The 18,361-nt window shown below is 39.1% G+C and overlaps 1 protein-coding gene across 2 annotated transcripts in view; it reads right to left on the bottom strand.

Moving 5' to 3' along the window:
- Positions 1-18,361, bottom strand: part of LRMDA (leucine rich melanocyte differentiation associated) — a 1,104,731-nt gene that overhangs the window by 210,775 nt on the left and 875,595 nt on the right. The gene's annotated exons all lie outside the window — the stretch shown is intronic.

Here is an 18,361-nt window from a genome sequence, read left to right on the forward strand (position 1 = left end):
TTTTTTTCTTAGATTCCATATATATGTGTTAGCATACTTCACTCTGTATGACAGACTCTAGGTCCATCCATCTCACTACAAATAACTCAATTTCTTTTCTTTTTATGGTTGAGTAATATTCCATTGTATATATGTGCCACACCTTCTTTATCCATTCATCTGTTGATGGGCATTTAGGTTGCTTCCATGTCCTGGCTATTGTAAATAGAGCTGCAATGAACATTGTGGTACATGACTCTTTTTGAATTATGGCTTTCTCAGCGTATATGCCCAGTAGCGGGATTGCTGGGTCGTATGGTAACCCTATTTGTAGTTTTTTAAGGAAACTCCATACTGTTCTCTATAGTGGCTGTATCAATTTACATTCCCACCAGCAGTGCAAGAGTGTTCCCTTTTGCCCACACCCTCTCCAGCATTTATTGTTTCTAGATTTTTTGATGATGGCCATTCTGACCACTGTGAGATGATATCTCATTGTAGTTTTGATTTGCATTTCTCTAATAATTAATGATATTGAGCATTCTTTCATGTGTTTGTTCGCTATCTGTATATCTTCTCTGGAGAAATGTCTATTTAGGTCTTCTGCCCATTTTTGGATTGGGTTGTTTGTTTTTTTGTTATTGAGCTGCATGAGCTGCTTGTAAATTTTGGAGATTAATCCTTTGTCGGTTGCTTCATTTGCAAATACTTTCTCCCATTCTGAGGGTTGTCTTTTGGTCTTGTTTATGGTTTCCTTTGCTGTGCAAAAGCTTTTAAGTTTCATTAGGTCCCGTTTGTTTATATTTGTTTTCATTTTCATTTCTCTAGGAGGTGGGTCAAAAAGGATCTTGCTGTGATTTATGTCATGGAGTGTTCTGCCTATGTTTTCCTCTAAGAGCATTACTGACCTATTTTTATACTGGGTTGTTGATCACTTGATAACAAATTTTCAGAAACTCTTCATATATTAGAAATATATATAATCTATCATTGTGATATGATTTCCAAACATTCTTAAAGTTCACTGTCTTTTGACTTTGCTTAAGTCAAAAGTCTTTTTTTAAAAATGTCTACTAGATTAAAAAAAATAAAGTCAAGAGTATTTTTAATAAGATTACATGTTTCAATTTCTGTTTTTTAAATTAGGGCTTCTGAATTCTGAGTTCACTATTTTCTTTTAGGACTTTCATGGTTTCTTTTTCTTTTCCATTTAAAAATTTAATTCATCTGTAAACTATCCTGGTGTAAGGTATGGGTTATGGATCCAAACTTTTTTTTTTCAGAATACCTACTCACTTGCCCCAAGAACATATATGGAATAGTCTACCTTTCTCCAGTAGTTTTAGATACAACTTTATCATATACTGAATCCCCACATGTAACTGAGTAGTTCTAGACTTCCGATTCTATTCTATTAGTCTGTTTGGTGATTTGCATACCAGGACCACATTGATTTAATTATTGAGGTTTAGTAATGATATCTAACTTCCTCTTACTACAATTATTTTTCTAAATGATCCCTGATATTATTTTTGCTTATTTTCCCATCTTAATTTTAGATTCACTTTTTTTTCTAGTTTAAAAAGAAAAAACTTCTTTGGTTGTTATGAAGCTTCATAATGAATTTATATTTTAACAAAGAGGTCATTGACATATTTATGGCCTTGAGCTTTCTTATAAAAGGATATGGTATGTCTCTTCATATCTTCAAGACTTTTTGTATGTCCTTCTAGAGAATTTTAAAGTTTTTTTTTATGAAGATATTACACTTCTGTTCATGTACATTATAATATTCTCAATTTATTATATTTTATGTTGCTTTTGTAATTGGAATCTTAAATTAAAAGTACTTTCTAATTGGTTTCCATTTTGATGTTAAAAGGCAACTGTGGGTCCTGGAGAAGGAGCTGGAGGGGGAGGAGCTGAGAGGTAAGGAGTTCTGGGGTGGGAAGAGTGGATGTAAAAAAAAAAAGGCTAGTGATTTCTGTATATTAGCCTTATACCTTACTTTATTACTGAATTCTCTTGTTAGTCCTTCAGTTGGTTCTCTTGAGTTTCCAATTGTCAAAGCAAATAAAATCATCTGTAAACATGACAGTTTTGCCATATGCTTTCCATTCTCGTGCCTATAGTTTCCTTCTCCTGTCTATTGCATTGGCTACCATTTCCAGTAAAATATTATATAATAGTGGTGTTTGCAGATATCTTATCTTGTCCTTACTTTAGTAAGAATACCTCTTATGTTTGCCCATTAAGTTTGATGTTGGCGTTTGGACTGAGATGGATGCGATTTATCGTGTTTAGGAAGCATACATCTGTTTTTGTATACTTTTAATCAAGAATGGTTATTGAATTTGGCCAAAGCCCTTTCAGCTCTTATAGAATTATGGCTTTCTTCTTTAGATCTATTAAAAAGATTAAATAAATGGATATCCTAATATTGAAACTTCATTGCATACTTAGAATACATCTTAATTGGTCACAATATTTTACTCTTCTGTTTATGCTGCTGGATGTTTTACATAATTATTTTATTTAGGATTTTTTGCACCTATACTCAAATTCCAGATGAAAAGTAGCTATTTTCTCTGTAATTCTTATCGATTTTTCTATAAAGGTTATATGGTCTTTGTAAAAAGAATTTGGAAGTACTTATTTATCTGTGCTCTGGAGCAGTTTAAATAGATTTGGAATCATCACTGTGGTGTACAGGAGCCAGCTTGCAATGACTCACAAGAACAGATTGTGTACATCTCTTCCCAAGTCCACATTAAGTAACATCACATATGTAGCTTGAAATCAGTCATGGTGGAAATATTCATGCCACAGAAACTGGCAAACACCACACATGGTAGGAGGAGAGGTGTTTGTTTTGCATGTGTTGTGTGTGTGTGTTCACAGAGACCCAGTTGTTAAATACTTAACAGAGTACTACCGAATATCTTCTCTTCTAATGTTTGATAAAATTTCCTCATAAAATTACCTAGACTTAGTGCTTTTGTGGGCATGGTGATAGGTCCTTAAAAATTTAATTTTTCCTATGGGAATCAATCTGTTTCAATTTTCTACCTCTTCTGGAGTCAGTTTTGGGGAATTATATTTTTCTAGAAAATTATCCACTTGATCTAAATTTTCAGATATTTGCACAGAATTGAACAAAGTTAGTTCTTATGATTCTTTTAATTTTCTCTTCTTTCTGTGCTTTAAATTTTTTACCTACATATAAGCAAATGTATATTTTCATTCTTTAAAATTTTCCTTGATTATGTTCATGATTTAGTTTTTCTAGAACTTATCTTTTGTTTTATTCATTATACTGTTTGTTTTATTACAGTATTATTACTGTATTTATTACTGTTCATTAGCCTTACTAATCCATTCCTTCACTTTCTTTAATTTTATTTAGCTGACTGTTTGAGTCAGATGCTTACTTTATCTTTTACATTTTTTCCCTTTTTTAAAAAACTAATACCTGAACTTAAAGCTGTTTTTTACTGAGAGTGGCCTTAGATCTATTCTCATAGGTTCTGATAGGTAATGGTTTCACCATCATATCTGGATTTTTGCAATCTGATTTTGTTATTAATTTATAGTTTTATTACATTGTGACCAGAGTTTTTTGTACTATCTCTACTCCCTGGAATTCATTGAAATTTTGTTTATGAACAAGTACATTACTGTGGAAGACTGCACTTGACAAAAATGGTCAGAGCAATATTTTGGGTCCCACAAGCTCTTCTAGAACTTTGCCACCCCCCATCAAGAGGCAGAATCTATTTTTTCTTCCCTTAAACTGGAGCAGGGTTTTTGTGACTATCCTGATGAACAGAATGTAGCTAAAGTAATGCTACATGACTTCTAAGACATAGATCATAAAAAGATGATATGGCTTTTGCCTGACTCTTACTCTCTCATGAATTTCTTTTGCCCTTGTAACTCAGCCACTATGCTAAGGTATTCCTAGGCCTAACTAGGCTACAAAGGAAGACCATAAGGAGAACTTAGGCTCCCAGCCAACAGTCATCATCAACCACTGAGCAAGTGAGTACATGAGATTTCAGATGATTCTAGCTCCCAGGCTTCAAGTCTTCTGTGGAGGCACCAGATATTACAGAGCAGAGATAAGTCATTCCCACTGTCCTCCTCTTGGAATTCTTGTCCCACAGAGTCAGTGAACATAATAGACCACTGTCTTGTTCCACTAAATGACGTCTCTGTCTTATTTAAGGCTCTTCTTGAATTCTACCTTGTGATATTTAGACTGTAACCTCTGCTTTCTTTTTGCTCCAGCCTTTTATTTCAGCTTTTTTGACTCAATTTGTTTGTTTCTCTATATAACACAGAGAATTGGGTTTTGCCTCATGATCCAGTCTGAAAGTATTTTAAATATGTGAATTAAGCACATTTACATTTTTTCCTATTACCAATATGATGGGCCTTAGTTCTGTCATGTTCTATTTTGTAAAGGCAGAGCTAAGTAGTTGTGACAAATATCTTCTGCCTTGCAAATCCTAAAATATTTAACATCTGGTCTGCTACAGAAAAATGATGTAAATCATATTGACTGCAAATAATGTTGTATTTACTGCTATTTTCATTGCTCTCTTTTTTGCTTTTGTTGTTGTAGTACATCTTATTGCTTTGGCTAGCATCTCCAAGGGAATGTAGAATATTCCTTACCTGCCTGTTCAGGGACTTTAACGAGAATATTTTTAATCCTTTATTCTTCTCTCTGCAGATTGTCATAGGTTTTTGACAGATAATCTCTATCAAGTTAGGAAAGTTCCCACCTATTCCTTGTTTGCTCAGAGATGTGAGCAAAAAAGGTTATTAAATTCATTGCTTTCTTTCTTTCTCCCTCCCTTCCTTCCTTTTCTTCCTTCTTTTTCCCTTTCTCTCTTTCTCCCTTACCTCCCTCCCTCTCTCCCTTCCTTTTTCTTCTTTCCTTTCTTTTGTATCTATTACCATGATCTTATATAATATTTTTCCTTTTAATATTCCAATATGACAAGTTTATTGATAAATTCTAATAGTAAACTATCCTTTCAATTTTAAGATAAATCCTACTTGGTCATGAGGCAAGTACTTTTTTACTATATTACTAAATTTTATTGTTAATTTCTCACTGAGGATTATTCTACTCACATTTGTAAAAGACATTGCCCTACAGTTTCATTTATGACTCAATTTCTGGATAGCTTTTGTGACTATTCCATATTTTTTTTTTAAAGAAAAAGCATGTTCATTTTGTTTCTTGTTTAACAAAATATACATATTGTTAAATTTCTGGTCACTTACTTGTAATTTTCTATGGGAAATATGCTTAAGATTTCATGTGTGACTGTGGCTGTCAGTTTTACCTAGTATTTCTAGAAGTTGTTGCCTCATGTATTTCAAAGCTATGTTGTTATATGCATTGAGATTCATGATTGTTATAGCTTCCCATTATATCTTCTTAATTATATAAAATATTCCTCCTCATCATTTCAGTAATTATCTTGAGCCTTTTTTTTTTTTTTTTTTTTTGGTGATATTAGCATTGCTATTCCTGGGTTTTTAGCATGTATCAAGTTGCTTTTTTCTTTCCCCATAACCCCTGTATTTTTCAAGCTTCCTATGTCATTTTATTGTAAATATCTCTTTAAAAAGCATGTTATTGGGACCTCCCTGGTGGTCCAGTGGTAAAGAATCCGCCTTACAATGCAGGGGATGCAGGTTTGATGCCCGGTCAGGGAACTAAGATCCCACATGCCGTGGGCAACTAAGCTCATGTGTCACAACTACTGAGCTTGCGCACCGCGCCTCAACTAGAGCCCGCGTGCCACAAACTACAGAGTCCATGCGCTCTGGAGCCTGTGCGCCACACTAGAGAGAAGCCCATGCACCACAACGAAGAGCCTGCGCACCGCAATGAAAGATCCCACGTGCCTCAATGAAGATCCCACGTGCCACAACCAGGACCCACCGCAGCCAAAAATAATTAAATAAAGAAATAATAAATAAATCTTTCCAAAAAATTTTAAAAATAAAAAACATTTTATTTTATGTTTCCTTTTTTTTTTTTTTTTTTTTTTTAACAAATCTGGGAGTACTCTGCCTTTTGATTTGGCCCATTCCCATCTATTATGACTATTACATTTCTAACAACTCTTGCCATCTTACTTCACTCTTCCAGTCACTCATACTTACTACTCTGGCTTAGAGATAGCTCTGTGGAGTGATGCCTGAAGTAAGGATGGGGACAGGCATACGGATGGGTTGACCCACGTGACTACCCATGGAGAAGGCCTACCTTGTTGGCTGCTATGAGGTCCCCAGTGGCTCCCTGTGCTTAACAAACACCTGAAGCTGGTCCTACATTTTAAAGAAGGTCTCTTCCATCCTATTTTATCCATCTTGCACAAAGTCTACATAGTTCCTGATCAACAACAATATCCCTTCTTGTTTTTCAGTTAGTTATTGGTTAGGTTTTTAAAAAATTCCCCTGTAGGGAGTAGTGTAGAGTAGTATAATATCACTTCCATCATCTTTGCTAACACCTTAAGACAGCCTCCTGCCTCAGCAATAGTAAATGGCCTACAAGATGCTATGAGATCTGACCTCTGATATTGTTCTGATTTAATCTCCACTCCCCTCAATCCACCCCTCCCCTGCTGGGTTACTTACCCCAGCCACACTGGCCTCCTAGCTCTACTTCATGTATGCCAAGCATGCTCCTATCTCAAGGCCTTGCACTTGCTCTTTCCTTTGCCTGGATGACTTTTCTCTCAGATATTATCAAGTTCCCATCTCTCACCTCCTTAAAGTTGTTACTTCAATGCCATTTTCTCAGTGATGGCTTCTCTGGCTATCAAGCCTCAAATTACCACTACACAACCCCTCATCTCCTTTGCCTGCTTTTCATCATATACTTATCTCTAACATATTCTATGGGGCTTTTCTTTTTTAAATTTTATCTGAATTATCAATCATTTGTCCTACCAGAATGTAAACTCTCTGAAGGCAGAGATTTTTGACCGCTTTATTCATCCCTCTATCCCTAATGTTTAGAACAGTGCTTGGAATAAAGTATATATTCCTTGGGTATCTGTTTAATTAATTAACAAATTTCTAGGGATTCAGAAGAAGAAAAGGAGGCTGTAGAACATGTTCCTTATGCTGTGTTAATATGCTTTACAATCTCTCAGATATGCCAGCACTCACTGCCCTGACTAACCTGTTCTCCAGGGGACTTTAGCTCTTTGATTTGTACACTGTATGAAGCAAGGTCTAGAAAGATTCCAGGGAAGCAGATGAAGAAAGGGAGAAATTAGACATAAGAGGAAAGCTCTCTCTTGAGGAAAAAAAGAAAATTGTGTGGGAGAACGGTTATATGGGTTTCTTTAATCAAAAACAAAGAAAGGGACTGCATCTTATCCTTTTTGACTCTCCTTGATTTTGGAGAAACTGATGAGGTATAGCAAGATAAATAAAGGAATGAAGAGCTAATCCACAAGAGAGAAGACTGTTTTATTGCTCTTACACAGATGTCTGTCCTTCCAACACAGGATATTTTTTTTCTTTGGGGGAGGTTGGGAAGAGGGGTAAGGGAGCAGCAATTTAAATTGGAATCTCCAGGCAGTCTGTGTTTGGGAATTAGCATTGCATTATCTTCCTGGCTCCCCACCCCCTCTTGTCTTTAGGCTGAGAAACATTTGCCCTGGAACAGCACACAGAGTTTGCATTAGCATCCCTGAGGATAGAACTTTGACCCCACAGACTAAGGAAGCTACAAATGGAAAATTCCAAGTTGCTATACTCTTTATTTTCATGCTAATGCTTCTGCAGAGAGTATTTAAAGAAACAGATGCACAAGAATAATAAAGAGTCCAGGACTAAGAACTCCTCTGACAACAGTGGAGTGTTTTTCCAACATGGTCTTGTATCTATCTGTGCTTGCAAAAGTCCAGAGGGGTCAAGGTGAAACCCTGGTTTCATTTAATTAAAAAAAAAAGAAAAAAGAAAGAAAAGCTGAACTACCATTGACAGAGAGAACCCTGGATCTGTGTTTCAAATCCTGATTGGATTTGAAAGTTGTATAAATTTCATTTCACTTCCTCCAGGCTACACTATTCAACTCTCAAAGACAGATGAGCACACCCTTCAGTAAAAGGCCTTGGGGAATGGTGGTTTCCCAATCACCCTTGACAATCCACACCTGAGTTCAACAATACTCATCCTTTCCTTAGATCCGACCTAAACGGCACCCACTGTATTTCCAGCTCCCTAGATACTTCCTTCGTATTCAACAACAACAAAAAAACTTCTCGTCTTTTTTTTAGAATAACTTTATCCTGGGATTAAATTCTCAAGTGGAAGACATTATCAGAGCACTACAGGCTGCAAAGCCAAATACTCTCAACATTCTTCTCTTAATATGCAAATGGAACTTATATTTTACTTCACCACAGGCATGCCCCGCTGAGGGAGCTCGTCAGAAAAACAGAATCATCCTGGCTAACCCCTGTGTTAACGTTCCTTCGCACATGTACCTCACCTAGACTATGGCCAGAAATTAAGCAAGAACTCCACTTGGTCTCTCCCCAAGTTCTCTTTCACACTCTGAAACGGCCCAGGGAAGATTCCTCCAGGTTTGTCACCTTTATAAATGGTTTCACTCCAGTGGTGGCTTTAGAATTTTTATATTCAAAGTACACAGGAGCAACAACTGGGCGGAACTGTGTAAGTGGAGAGGCAGGGGATGGAAGATTTATTTTGAAACTGTGTTTCTGTATTAAGCACATGTTTTTCTCTCAGTCTGTAGGTTTCTATGAGGTGACTTGGAGAAAGGGGTCTTAGATATTTGGAAGCAGAGAATGGAGGGAGTAAAGCCCTTTCTTTACACCTGAGTAAAAAGAACTTAGCAGTGGCTGCTCCTGTGAGATAAGATACACCCAGCTTTCTCCTTTCATCTATTTGCTTTCAACTCAGTTCTCATCTTCATCTGAGGCCACCTCCCCATACTTCTGTTCTCACTAACCCCATACTTGGCGTTCTCCCTTTCCTTCACTCTTGCATCTAGCTTGACCTCTGCTTTCTGTGTGTGTAGGGCCTTCTTTCTCCAATTAGACTACAGGTTTCTTGAAGGCAGAGCCCACAGCTTCCCTTGCATTTCCCACAACCTCCTAGCCCAGAGTGCGTCTGAAAAAAAACCACGGTCGGCTGGCTGATTGAAGAAACAGAAAGAGGCTCCTGCAGTGACCTGAAGCATATGGAATTCTGATTAAGGGAACTGAGAAGTCAAAAAGCCCAATTCCGCACCCTTCATAAAGTACACACATCCCAACAAACCCCAAGTTATTGGAAAAGTAACAGCCCCGTCCCCTGACCAGCCTCAACCAAGAATTGCATTAGGATGGATGAAGAACCAGAGCAGCAAATATTAATGGCTGGAAGGGGGAACAGGAGGACAGAAGGCCGAACCGAGAGCAGGTGTTCACTCACTCAGTTTCAATCCACTTGCAGCCAATGACGTCATCGTTTGGCCTTCTTGAGCTCACCGACAGGCCATTTTTCATGATTTTACCATTTCTGGCCAAACGCAAACTTTTTAATTAAATGGACCACACGATTCCAGATGTTTGTTTATTTGTTCCAAAAAGGTTGTAAAAGCTCTACATGAGGAAAAACCTGGGGCAGGGGTAAAGTTTTCTCTAAGAGAAGGGGAAACAAATCAGTGGGAAGACCTGGGCCTGGGAAGTTAAGGCTGGGCAGAGCTCCCAGCAGAACGATCTAGACCAAAAGCATTGGCTTTCAAAGAGCTCTCCTTCCAGAAACCCCAGATTCAGGAATAAAACACCCTGAGCCCTTATTCGTTTTTAAAAGAATGTAGCTCATCTTGAGCCAAAGGCTCGAATGAGAACACATTTTTGTGGCTTCCCTGCCTGCTTCTTATATGTTTGTTCCTGTTGCCACGAGCTCCACTACATTAATTCCAGCAGTCTTCCATTTAACAGGCCAGATTATAGCTCACGCCTGAGTGGCAGTGGAGAATCCTGCAAGGAGGAATGTGAGAGGGGGTACAGGAAGAGACTACAGCTTCCCACGAACCAGGCCAGCTTCCTCGCAGCTGTCTGTTCTCTGGTACCCTCTACCTCTAACTATAATCAGTCATTAAGTCAGCCAATTGCATTTGTTACAGAATCGTTCTCATATTTCTTCCCCTATTCGCCAGCTACTCCATCCTTCAGCATCAAATGCTAGATTATTTCACCATTACCTTAATTGACGCTGGGCTCTAAATTTTAGTTTCAAAAGCCAACATCAGAAAGACTTTGAATAACATGGGGAGGAAAAGCATTGACTGTCCATTTTCTCTGACACCCGAGCCAGGGATACCCTGAGACCAAACCATCAGCAACGTCAAACCACAACTGCACCAGGGCTGTAAGGTTCCCTTTACATCGCCCCCACCCCTGCTCCACTGGCAGTGTCCTGGCCCCAGCTGTCCTCCCCATCTGTTACCAAATTGTTGCCTAAATTACCTTGGCTTGAAACCTGCTGTTTGGAGGCAGTATAGTCTGCAGTCACGTAGCTTGGTGTCAAAAAATCCAAAGTTTCTAAAACTGGACCACACTCCCCTTCAAGGCCATCCCACAGTGGCCTCCTCAAGTCCTGGCTCTTCTCTTTCCAATCCCCTTGTACACTGCTTGCAGATTAATAACCATACAGCACAGCTTTAAATCCAATCTAGATGCTTCTGCCTCTTCAAAGCCTGCCATAATATAAATCTGTTCTACAAGTAAACTTATTTCTGAATTTTTCAAAACTGGGCCCCTTCCTCCAGTCAGTTCTAACTATTCTTACCTTTCCTTTACCCATTTCGTTTATCTGGAATGCCCTTCTTTTGCCATCCACCTACTCATGCCCTACTTTGTCCTTCAAAGCTCAAGGCCAACACCCTCCAAAGAGCCATGCCTGACTATTCTAGCCTTTACTGATTCCTTTCTTTTCTAAGCAGTTTTAGCACGTATATGTCTTTTACCAAGTGAGGCAACTCTTAATTATATAATATATAATATCTGTTTGGTGGGCATTGCCTCATTTTTGGTATCTCCACAATCAAACTATAAGACAGATACCATGCTCTCTGTTTCTGAGCTCTCCCAAAACCCTAACATATACTTTGTTCAGAGTGGATACAAGATAAAGACATACTGGAGGACTCCTTGAATGACGGTGCTCAGGGCAATACGTGTCATCTCAGGAGTCACATTTGACCATGTCCCAGCTCTTCCCTTGCAACGGAAGGAGGAAGAAACAGCTCAAGTCTCTAAAACTTCAGGACATTTAGAATCTTCCACCTTGTCAATTCCAGACCCTCCATTTTTTTTTTTTTTTTTTTTTTAAACAGAGGGACATATTTTTACCACTATTTTTTATTTGGTCTGTCTGTTGGGACAAGGGTTATCCTTTGACCTCTCATCCTACAGGAGGAAGGTTGATCGCTGTTGGAGGTGTGGAGCAAGATTCCGTTTTGCCCTCCTTGCTTTGCTCTGGAGCGGAAGAACCAACTCCACAGCCCCTCTGTGCCTATGAGCACACAGCTCTGCCCAAAGACTAGAAATAAAGCAATTGCAGAGACTGCAAATGAAAAATCATCCTTGGAGAAAAAGGATACGAAATGGACCCCTGTGGATTTCACACACTTGAAGGAGGCTGCTTCAAGTTCCTGGCTAAAGTCCATGCCAGTCCTGGTAATAGTCTAACAGATTCATCCATCTTCAGATTCCACTTGGCTTGCTCTTCCATCACTGCCAGCTTCCCAGACAACGAGCGCACACTTGAACATCTATCTATATATATGCGGAAGTTTTAATCTACACCACCTTCCATTCCGATCTATCCAGCCCTGCTCCACACCGAGTGAAGCTATTGACCCTGAAAAGCAGCAGGGAGATGAATTTGATGACCCAGACTACTGTTTTTACACCATTTCAGCAAGGCCTAGAATCAAAGGAAAGTACAATTTATTCAACACTTAGTAAAGTCCTTTTACTTAAGAACAGAGTGCACAGACTGAAAATAGACTCCTGCTGCCACACAGATAAAATAAACCTGTCAACCACTACTGTCAAATCACTAGTCACCTCGATTAAATAAAAGAAACATTAGCATCTCTCAGCATCTGAGACTTCCACCAAGATTCTAAGCCCATGAAAGCATTATGAAGGGAAGAAAAAACTAAAGTGAGGGGTTCTGTTGAAAATGTCATCAGAGGAAAGTATTTTACATAATTAGAAAATGCTAATAATAGCTCTGCACAGGGAACTAACACACTCTTTCCCCACACAGCCAGGGCAAAGCCACAGCGTGGAGTCTAAGAGACAGGAGCCGAGGCCATGTACTTGCTTGGCAGGACCCACAGACCAACCGTGTCCGCCTCAGCAAAGAATGCTTCCTTGTCAATTGCCAATGTGATTTTCTTTTTCTGTTTTCTTCTCTCTCTCTCTTTTTCTCCTTCTCCCTCTCCTGCTCTCCCTACCCACCTCCTTGTTTCTTTCTTTTTTTCCACAGCTTTCAATACACTTTCCATAGAGGAGAGTTGGATCCATCATACTTCTATGAACCTTCAATGAACCAGTCACATTTTCTGAGAAACTATGTGATGGTTAGCTCCCTTGAAAGACTAATCAAAATATTCTGGAAGACTGAAGGCAGCAAATAAACAGGCTGCCTGAGTCATGGGTCTTATCTTAGGTGAGACCTACCAGACAAAGTAACCATGACCATCAGATTGCTTGTGCCATCTCTTTAAATGGTCAATGAGAACCAACAAGCAATAGGCAAAAAGACTCCTTGATGCTGAACTGGTAAGAGAACCCAAATAAATGCACCTGTTTTCCTTGAGTCTTTGCTATTATTCTGCATGGATTTTGTTTGTAATGATCAAGTCTACTTAAGCTTTCACATTCCCTGTGGGTTGACATTAGCAAGATGGTACAAATATGAAAAATAGAAAAAAGTTTTTAAATTGTCTGAAAGAGACAGATTGCCTCCAAATCCTATAAGCCTAAAACAAATTGTGATGAAGTTTGGTTATCAAGCAGCCCCATCTTGTGCCCTCACGGAAGTATTCTGCTTGCTGGCGTACAGTTTTTCTGGCCAACATCTCCCCATCCCAAACATCTTTGCCTACATTGACACATCTTCACCTATATCCATTTAATTTTCCTCTGATTCATTTCACTTTGGCTTATTTGAATAGTTGAAACAAAACCCTCTGCATTTATGGCTTCTGAGAAAATGTATTTTATGATATTTCAGGCTAAAACTGTTTAAAAAATAAAACTAAAAAACGCCAGCAGTTTTTCCTTCTGCCTTTTTCTTCTTTTTTGGATGACGCACATTGAGCTGCTTCATGGAGAAATACAGAAAAATCAATTGCTAAGCATAAAATTCAACTCACATTAAGGAAACTGCAAACGATAACTAATTATGATAAGTGGCTATGTAAATCACTCTGTGATGGTCCCAGCAATCAATTTCCAAAACAAACAGACCAAGCCCCTGGTTGGAGAAGAGGATGAGCTTCTAACAACTGTGTCAATAAAAATAATGGCAAGATTGCCAACGATGGATATAAGTAGGGTATTATTATCTCCAAGCAGCTTTTCATAACAGATTCCCCTCTGTTTCTTGCTTCCTTTCTTTCATATTTTTAAAGTCCAATGCTTAATCTGACAAGTTAACTATGGCACATCTTCAAGACTGTATAAGCATCAGGGGAAAAAAAGTAATAATTCAGGGATGTTCACTGGGTTTGCAATTACTTTGCAAAATGTGCGTGCAAACAATTGGAATGGGACCCTCAATGTGATAGCGGTTGGCAAGGTAAGATTATGGTAGATGTGCCGGCTTGGCTGTTTTAATTGGGCATCACCACTACCCCCTTCTGAGGTTTTCTCTGCAGCTCAGAGGAGAAACTAGAAACTACATTTCCCAAAATTCCCTGTGTGCATAGTTCTCGGTTAGAGAGGGCCAAAGAGAGATACTGAGCATGATTTGGAAATCCAGAGAGGAGGGGCAGGGCAATGCGTGGGTAGTCCTAACCTTTGAAGAACTTCTTGAGAATCAGCGCCGTCTTGGTGCTGCAAACCAAGAAAGTCAGTAGGAGATTCCCAAGTATTCCTGAGATGCACAGAAACTTCAGCAAGCTCTTGAGAATCACCGGTCACAGAGGTGAGACTCTGGGTGACACCTTCCCTGTCAGTCCTTTCCTGTATGTTTAAGCCTCTCATTCCTTACATTAAAGCCCTTCATAATTTGAATAGTGTGCATTCAATTTTCCCTGTCTGAATTCAGATTGATACCATAGCATTTTTCCCTTGGGTTTTTCAAACTATCTCTGCTCCTGAATGTATAGATTTGTAATTTTTAAAAAAGGGTAGAGGGAGGGGAGTAACAGGCAACTCTTTTGATGGAAGTTGGCAAGGACGCTGTACTTTACCACAGCCTTAGCACAGGCTTTCGAAATGCACCCCAGGCAGCGGATTGCTTTATGTGTCCTGTGTAAAGGACAAATGTCTGGGGTGGCCTGGGAATCCAGGACACAGAGCTTGGATGTTTTTTCCTTGCCTCTGTTGCTGAGTGATTCAGCTCCCCTAGCAATTGTTGGGGGTGTCTTCCTCTGTTAAACGGGAAAACTAACATTTACCCTCTCCACCTTATTGGGTTTATTTATGGTCTATGCTCTAAATAGAAATGTTTTCCCAAAAGACACAATGGTCTATAAAGATGCAAATTCTGCTTCTAACAGCTACCAGGTAAAGAGTGGCAATGCACAGCATGCAGGGGTATATCCATTTCTCTGATAAACGTTTCAACATTCCTCATAATGTGGCTACCCACTGAGGAGGTAGTAGGCAGACTATCACTGACACAGCCCCATATCCCCCATATTCTGAAGACATGCTCAGACCTAGAGGAGTATTCTCAGAGAGACTTTAAGTGCATCATTCTAAAACCCTATCTTTACCACAACCTGTATCTTATTGAGATTCCAGCCCCTTCTTTGCGAACTTCTGTTCTAGTAAAATAATTCCATGAGTTGCTTCAATTCACCCTAGTCCTTTCCATCATCAAAACACCAGCGTTCGAAAACTCTGACATTAAAATAACTATCTACTTGGAAGTTGTGCAATACTGCTAAATGCCTTCTGGCAATGAACCAATAGATACAGCTCCCATCCAAGATGGTGTGGGTTTCTGAAAGCAACAGAGTTGCTCTCAGACATCCACAAGACAGGCCACTCCCTTCAGCATGTGCTCACCCCCAAGGGCAGATGGGTTTCTTTCCTCATATGCAATCAAGTTACCTCACAATTTATGTGTAACAGGGTACTCAGACACCAACAAAGGTACCTAAGTCACTGACTTTCCCCTGGGTTTCTATCACTCATCATTTACTGAACAAATATTTATTGATCTCTGATTAAGTAGGAAGCCCTGTGCCAGGCACTGCAAATACAGTGGTGAGTAAACAGACATCAGCACCTCCACCCCCTACCCCACCAACCCCCTACCCCCACCACCCACCCCCGCCAAGAGCTGCCATCTGGGAAGACAGTCCCTGAAAAGGGAAAACTGACCTAATGCAAATGGATAGGGTGGGATCAGAGGTGTCTTCTTTGGAGCTGTTGTACTGAAGCTGATAACTGAAGAATGAGTAGGAGTTAATGATGTGAAAGAGAAGGAGAGTTAGAATCTGTACTGCCCCTCAGGGAGCTTTCATTTATGAGGAGTTCAAGACATACATAGACCTGACCCCTGTCATACAATGCAGAATATGAGCAATGGCACTAAGGAGATAGAAACAAATATTACAAGTACCTCAACAAGGGGAAAAATTCAATACAGGTAAGATCAGTAAAAATTTCATGCAGGAAGAACAAAGTACTTGGCATTACTGTCCCCATGAGGTTTAGATTATCTACACGTTACGGATGGAAAAATAGAGTTCCCTGTCTCCTGATCATTATTCTGGGCCCAGACTTCCTTTGCATCTGAATCTACAGTCCTTAGGACATGAATCTCTGGCCTATCATACTCGACATTGGAAGTTACATAAAAGGACAGCAAAGGGAAAATGGCATGTATAGAAAAATAGCAATTTGCACATGAACTACTGCCCACCAGTTTGTGTAGTCGTTGGTGCGGAATGAAAAGAGATTGGGAACCGAATGAACCAAAAATTATTTACCAATAGAATTTCCACTTAGGACTTTATAGACCAAGTTTCAAACATCATGGAGGATTTCACCTGGGAAAGAATTGGTGTAATTTGCCTTCACAACGTGGAAGTACCTCTCTGGATAAATGTTCGTAGCCTGTTTCCATGAAAATATTAACAAATGACACTCAAAAAGTTTGGTGATTTATGGACTCAGAAATTTAGAATAATTTCTTTCACTTAAATACAAAAAACCGAGATGGCATTAAGTGTTTTCATTCTGGATGAATGAAAACCAGAAAACATGATTCATGCCAAGATGAAATATATCAGTCTCATATTTTCCCCACACAGATCAGTCCAATAATAATTCAGCCTAATGAGCTTCTTTGGTTCTCTCTTTACTGGTCTCCTCATGAACATAAGTCCAAAGACCTGGCCGTCGTTTCATAATGCTGTCTTGCTCTTTTCAACATCCAAGGACTTAGCACAGATCAGGCAACTAATGCATCAAATGCATTAAATGTGTATTAATTACTCCGGAAATGCAAGACATCTGTTCTTGGCTCCCTTTAAATAATGCTTTCCCTATTGATGTTGGGCTCTGATATCATTCAAGGGGGCCTATTTTCACTCTAACCATGTTAGGTATTTTTCCATATTCCAAATATTAACCAAAATATCTTCAAAACTATTGTTTTATATTCTATTTCTTCAAGGTTCAGATTTTTTATTTTACTGTTACAACGACAGATGACCTTTGCCCTATTACTGATGAGTATCACTTATGGGGTCCTCCTGCTGTGAAATCTCAATTTCATGGCCACATCAACTCAAGTAGGCTTGAGGGCGCTGAGACTTCAGTTCCTACTCATGTAGTCAACGGGCTACACAGTTAAAACTACCCTTATTCAAATGCAAGAGGCCATCTATGAGAATATGATGCTGGGCTTAATTTGTTATTCCTTCTAGATAGCATATTATTGTTTGCCTAGAGGAATCCCCACCACCCCCCGCCACCCAATAAAACAGTCTCTAAAGGGATATACTCAATACCTTCATAAGGACATTCAGCAGAAGAGATCTGTTCACACCCCTCAAAATATAACATGTCGGCAGCTATTTATTCTACCTGACTTTGAGCAAAATTGATTTTCACAAGTTTGACACTTACTGAATGGAATCACAGTTGAACCCTAATTGAACCAACACATATTTAAATGCAGAAAAGTTCCACTGGGCCCAGACATCAAACAGACAACACAGGGCCAAGTCACATACACCTGGAATCCTGCATTACTCTATGGATCATTTCCTGCAGAATATAAGTGTGCCATTTGCCTGAAACCCCCATGTCTTCCTTAGAGGGCCAGCTCTACTTTCTGATAATCTCTACAGACTTGGCTCCGACCCACTCATCCTGCTGTGCAGCTTGGATGACAAGCCGGAAGAGCCCTTATTCAGTGTCCCCTGCATGTACAAGGGTAATTTCCTGCTTGGGGAAGCAATGTTTAAAGTATGTAATGCCCTCAATCTAAGCCTGTTCTTACTTATCCTTGGAAGGTAGAGTCACAATTACGAAACATGGTCATAACCAGAATAAAATGGGGTAAACAAGTTACATCACGTGCCCTCTTCCTGTCCTAACTAATTCCAACAAAGCTGGTCACATAGTCCTTGGCCTGAGCAGCCAGGTTAGGGATAAAGCATGTTTAAATTATATTCCTTGCAGACTTTAGAGACGGCAATAGGAATTCAAGGCTTTGGAAGAACTGGGTAAGCCAAATTAAAGTTTCAAGGATCATAGAATTCAGGGAAAACTGCATATTGATTCTCCTTAATGTTGCTAGGCAAACTGGAATTCCTTTGAGCTGTAATGTAGAGTTCATTCATTTTGAAATTACAGATTTCAACTATTATACTCCCAAACAGTGACACTTTTACAAATATTAGTGAGTTTCCTAATTTCTCTCCATCACTTTCTCTGGAGGAAATGACCTCCTTAGTAATTTTTAAGTATGATAATCTCTTTGTTTAAAGAAAAAATATCACAAAATTATATTCCACCATAGACTTATTTGCCTTCCCAATAGACTGCCACTAAATTCTGTTTAATATGAGTGAAAATCACTAGGCTTGACAGGTATGGTTTTCTCATCAAGGACTTGAAAA

Source organism: Kogia breviceps, chromosome 2 (genome assembly GCF_026419965.1).
Source record: "Kogia breviceps isolate mKogBre1 chromosome 2, mKogBre1 haplotype 1, whole genome shotgun sequence".
Lineage (NCBI taxonomy): Eukaryota > Metazoa > Chordata > Mammalia > Artiodactyla > Physeteridae > Kogia > Kogia breviceps.